The sequence below is a fragment of the Aulonocara sp. 'chitande type north' Nkhata Bay genome, linkage group LG12, assembly GCF_057382095.1.
Source record: "Aulonocara sp. 'chitande type north' Nkhata Bay isolate Kocher_YH1m ecotype deep benthic linkage group LG12, A_spYH_male_GT1.1, whole genome shotgun sequence".
Lineage (NCBI taxonomy): Eukaryota > Metazoa > Chordata > Actinopteri > Cichliformes > Cichlidae > Aulonocara > Aulonocara sp. 'chitande type north' Nkhata Bay.
This window is the reverse complement of record NC_141355.1, coordinates 10,225,810-10,231,117: the sequence shown is the minus strand read 5'-3', so window position 1 is coordinate 10,231,117 and position 5,308 is coordinate 10,225,810. Positions and strand designations below refer to the sequence as shown.

Genomic DNA, 5,308 nt, shown 5'->3' with positions numbered 1-5,308 from the left:
AGCTTTTGATTGTGGAAGAAGATCACATAGATGGTGAATCAAGCATGTCAATCTTATTGGCTGTCGATAGCCATTGGTTGAAAAAAAATGTGGGGGCTCGTTGAGCCGCTACACATCGCTGACTCTATTTATGCCAAGTGCCATTCTGTAACTGTTGTGGCCCTAAATTAGTGTAGCATCTGTGACGGGATCTTCCCACTTGATAGCCCTAACATCAAAAAGTCAAGATGGCGCGGCCACGTCCAGACGCCTTCCTGACCGCTCCGCTCCGACTATCCACTTTTCTTGTTTTTTACTTATTTTTTGCTCTGGTTTACATCCCAAAATCCTCTAGTCTTATAGTTTACGACAGCGGATCACTTGTAAACATCGGTGCCAAGGTTGCACATCTAATCTTGGACACTTTTAAACCCGACCCTTCCTGGCCACCAGAGATTCTACGTGGACCACGAGGGAGGTAAAACGGTGATCTGCCCAATCAGGAGCTACGCTACAGGACTCACTCAACGACGTCGACTGGGACATGTTCAGATGATGCGCAGTCAACATTCTATGCGGCGCGGAAAACAACAAAGGACGGGCCGCTCATCCGAGGCCCAGAACAAAGAAGTGCCAGGGGAAACGCGCTGGTATTAGGAACAGACTGAGACAGCAGGCGTCGCACACCACTGCCCAGTATCCTACTGGCCAATGTACAATCCATGGAGAACAAGTTCGATGACCTAAGAGCAAGGGTCACCTTCCAACGTGACATGAGGGACTGCAACATTCTGTGCTTCACGGAGACATGGCTGACCCCCACGGTGCCGGACCAGGCCGTAACTCCGTCGAATTCATTCTTTGTGCTCCGCGCGGACAGAACGGCAGAGTCGAACAAAACCAAAGGTGGAGGAGTGTGTTTCATGGTAAACAGAAAGTGGTGTGATGCCAGGAGCATTTCTACTCTTTCCAGCGGCTGCTCGCCACATCTGGAGTTCCTGAGCATTAAGTGCCACCCTTTCTATCTGCCCCGTGAGTTCACCTTGGTCATCGCCACGGTGGTCTACATCCTACCCCAAGCGGACACAAGTATGGCTTTGTCCGAATTACATGATGTGCTGAGCTCGCTTCAAAACAAGGACCCGGGCGCAGCCCTCATTGTAGCAGGAGACTTTAATAAAGCGAACCTCAGACAAGTCATGCCAAACTTTTACCAGCATGTCTCGTGTCCAACGAGAGGGGATTGAATTTTGGATCACTGCTACACGCCATACAAGCAGGGCTACAAAGCTATCTCACACCCGGCTTTTGGGAAGTCTGACCACAACGCCATCTTTCTCATTCCCCAGTATAAACAAAACATACGGAGGGAAGACGTGACCACGAGGGAGGTAAAACGGTGGACTGCCCAATCAGAAGCTACGCTACAGGACGCACTCAACGACGTCGACTGGGACATGTTCAGAGTAGGGCAGGGCGATATGGCAAAAAATATTTATCACGATATAGATTTGAAAATTTGCGATAACGATATAACTGACGATATAATTGACGCAAAACAAAATACAACTCTACAACTTTTTTAGTGGAAAAAAACCCCATCAATTTGTTTTTGTTTAAACAAGCAGCTGTTTATTTTAACGTGCATTACAGCCACACAAAATTCAACAGTGGTTATCCTGTTATATACATGGTTATCCATAATCATGTATATCCACAAAACTTAAGAAGAGGTGCTTTGCAACAATAGTGCAGTGTGCAAAATCAATAAGTCAAATAATAATATTGCACAAACTCTTGAGTAAAAACAAAACAAACAAAAAACATAGATAAATTATGCTACTGCTCCTGGAAGTTTTTCTGCATTTTAGGTTTTAAGATTCTTTGTCAGAAACACTAACATGTTCACAGATGCGGGCTTAAGGGAGGACCTTTGACAAGTTACAACATTTCCACCTGTGCTGAACAACCTTTCAGATGCAGAGCTAGTTGCTGGAATGCAGAGGTATTCCCTAGCTAATCTGCTGATGTGGGGAAAGTTTACTGTGTGAACTTTCCACCACGAAAGAGGATCACACTCACTGTCTGCTGGTGGACTATTTACATAACTTCTCAGTTCAGATGATAACCTCTCTGCAGTTACCTCCATCTTGCCACTAACTGGTCCCTTCAAAAAACTCCCGAGACTCTTCTTTTGCTTTTTAACAGCTCCCTGACTTGTTTGGTCACCAGTAGATGTATGAAGTGTTTCTGAAAAACCTGTGGCTGTGCTACCCTGGTGTGGGACAAGATGCTCTAGTTCACTCATGACTTGAACTTTGATGGCTTCGCTTTCGCTCTCACTGAAATATTCTGTATGAAACCGTGGATCAAGAAGAAGCCATGTTAACAAGCCTCTCTGTGACACTGTCTTTGTAGCTTTTGTTCATGTAGTCAAGTATTGCTGTTTTTATGTCTTTGGTCAGCTCAGTGTCACCTTCTTTTACTTTTAACATGTCATTGTTAAACATCTGAAGAACAGGCTTAACACATGAAATGGTTACATACTCTTCAGCAGAGAAAGCATCTGTAAACTCTAGGAGTGGATTCAGTGCAGTGCTGATCGAGTCAAGCACTTTAATGTCTTGCCATGTCAACATGAGGTGCCTTGTGGTTTTATCAGCAGCTAAAACCTGTGTTATAGCTTTTTCTTGTTCCAGCAGCCGTTGGATCATTCTCTGCTTTGAACCCCAACGAGTGGAACATTCAGTTATGAGTTTGTGTTCTGGTAGGCCCAGTTCCTTTTGGGCAGCCTGCAGAGCTCGCTGGCGCTTCCAGCTATGGCCAAAAGCAGCAACAATCTTCTTTCCCACTCCAACTGCTCATTCGATCCTTGGGTCCTTCACACTTCTTTCTAAAAGACATACGTTTAAAAGGAAACACAGTTTCAACAGCAATATTAATGCGGTGTGGAATGTGTGACATTTAAGTCGTATAACACACAATTATTTACACACACATCTCTCTCTCTAAAATATAAATATATCTATCTCTCTCTCTCTCTCATATATATATATATATATATGTATATATATCTTGCAGTACAACTGCCCACATTCAGAGATTAATAACACAAACAGTATTATTACCATCATTTAAACTAATACAATAAGTTCTTAATCTGAGGTTATAATTAACTTACCTATTGCAATGTGCAGGCGATGTCCGAAGCATGAAAGTCTGGTCCAGTTGTTGAGTGCGACGGCTTTCACAATGTTGGCCCCGTTGTCAGTCGTCACACACACTTGTTTTTCCTCCTGAAGATTCCACGAGCTGAGGAACTCTTTTAAGACTCTGGCTATATTTTCCCCAGTATGGTCCTCGGGGAAGAAACATGTTTCGAGGCACTTGTTTTGTAGCTCCCAGTCTTTGTCCACATAATGTATTGTGAGGCTCATGTAGGGGTCTGATGTTCGGCTTGACCACATGTCCATGGTGGACGCAAAAAACTCCACCGAAGATAACGCATTTGACACCTCAGTACGGATCTCTTCATATAAAGCAGGTGTGACCAAGTGGTCGGCGGGGTTATGAACAAAATAAATTGACAACGCCACCCAGGGGAATTGCACCCCCAGGAAATATATTTAAGAAAAATAGATAAAAGGAATAAAAGAAGACCGCATAGATTCAAGGATGCACACTGAGGCAGGTTGGCTTCCAATATTAAAACAGTTTTATTTATAGAAATGAATAAAATATTATAAATAATATTTTATAAATAAAATATTAAAGGTCAAGATGTAGCATCATTATTGACAGTGTCCTACTGTAAAAATAAAACCATCGTGGAACTTGGACTTACCAGCAGCCGTGGAACCAAAAGGAAATCACACAAAAAGAATCACTGCAGACCACCCAGTGCTGTACAAAAGAAAGTGTGAAAACGACCCACCACCTGAGGTCCCAGGGCCACTGGCTCGTCCTCCTTCACTGAAATAAACACAGAAAAATATGTTAAAAGAATAAGAGGACACTGAGCGTCAGGCTCGCTACAAATCATAAAAAGACTAAAACACACTTTAATAAAAGAAATCACACACACATACACACACACACACACACACACACACACAGGAAAGGCTTATTCCCCACGGGTCAAACTACCACTCGTGCTGGTAATAATTATTCTCAGGCGTAGGCCGGTCTGGCTCCCCACCGGCTGAGACCGGCCACCCAGGCGATTTAGAGTCCCAGCACGACACTCGGGCAGAGAATCACTTCAGCCCGATCACAGAAGCGTGGGTACGAGCAACAGTCCAGGGTAAAATAGAACACCAGGCGAACCCAAAACAAGGTAAGCCTACTTAATAAAAACAAGATAAGACAAGACAGCAGACTCCACCAAGGAGGAGTTCACAACAGCAGCTGAGAAGGCAGTTCACTCTTCCAATTTAGGTTGGGCAATTTGTCATGGAGGGGTGAGTACAGCAGTGAAACCCTGAAACAGATAAATGTAACCTTAAACTCTTATAGCTATGAATGCTAATAAAAGTAGTTCTAACGGCTTACCCCAGGACCGGAGGCACTATACTCTCATTGGTGGAGATAACACGAACACCTCTCTCCGCAATGGCAGAATTAAACAGACTGCTGCGCTACAACAGGCCGGAAAAGTATATTAACACAAATTCCAGTATTCGGAGGGAATCTGAGGTTAAGCGAGAGCATACCTGTAGCTGTCATATAATCGGCTCTTGCTGATCAGTCCGTCGCAGTACGCCAGCATTTACTGCTGTATCGCACCAGAAGCTCAGGAGGGATTAATCCAACAAAACATCGGCTTAGCTTTATACGGGCTAGCGCCACCCTGCAATCAATGTGCAGGTGGGTTCCCAATTAACCCAATCACCTGATACAAGGAGCGAGTGCAGCGGAAAGAGAGCGAGGGTGGTAGAGCGAGCGAGAGAGAATGAGAGAAGAAAAAAACGGAAGGCGAGTAGCCCATCTGGCTACATCCACCCCCCTTTTTTTTGTATTGGCGCCCCGACAATAACTCAAGGAACCTAACACCATGGCCTGAATATGGCAAGCTGAGCATTAGCAACTGACGCAGATTCAACAGGGCGTGGCAAGTGATAAACATTTGAGTGCTGACCAGCTGTTGAACGTGCTGTTCTCCGCAAATGTGGCCCACTCACCTCAGACTGTTCAACAGAGCCCGAGGGACACCTGTGGGAGCAGAGGTCGAGGGTGCTACAATCACACTGGGAGTAGACCTGAGCTCCACCGATGGAACTCTAGAGGCATCGGGAAGTGACACCACAGGTGCTACAGGGTGTGAGGGTAC

At 44.9% G+C, this 5,308-nt stretch overlaps 1 long non-coding RNA gene and 1 pseudogene across 1 annotated transcript; one reads left to right on the top strand and one right to left on the bottom strand.

Annotated features, from left to right (window-relative positions):
* The first annotated feature begins 902 nt into the window (after positions 1 to 902).
* On the top strand, positions 903 to 2,289 carry LOC147316938 (uncharacterized; annotated as a pseudogene).
* A 1,816-nt stretch (positions 2,290 to 4,105) lies between these two features.
* Positions 4,106 to 4,817, bottom strand: LOC147316937 (uncharacterized). Its single transcript, XR_015131656.1, has 3 exons — positions 4,692 to 4,817; positions 4,531 to 4,611; positions 4,106 to 4,459 (listed from the first exon to the last, which is right to left on the bottom strand). It is a non-coding gene; the product is annotated as an uncharacterized LOC147316937 (long non-coding RNA).
* Positions 4,818 to 5,308: the final 491 nt, after the last annotated feature.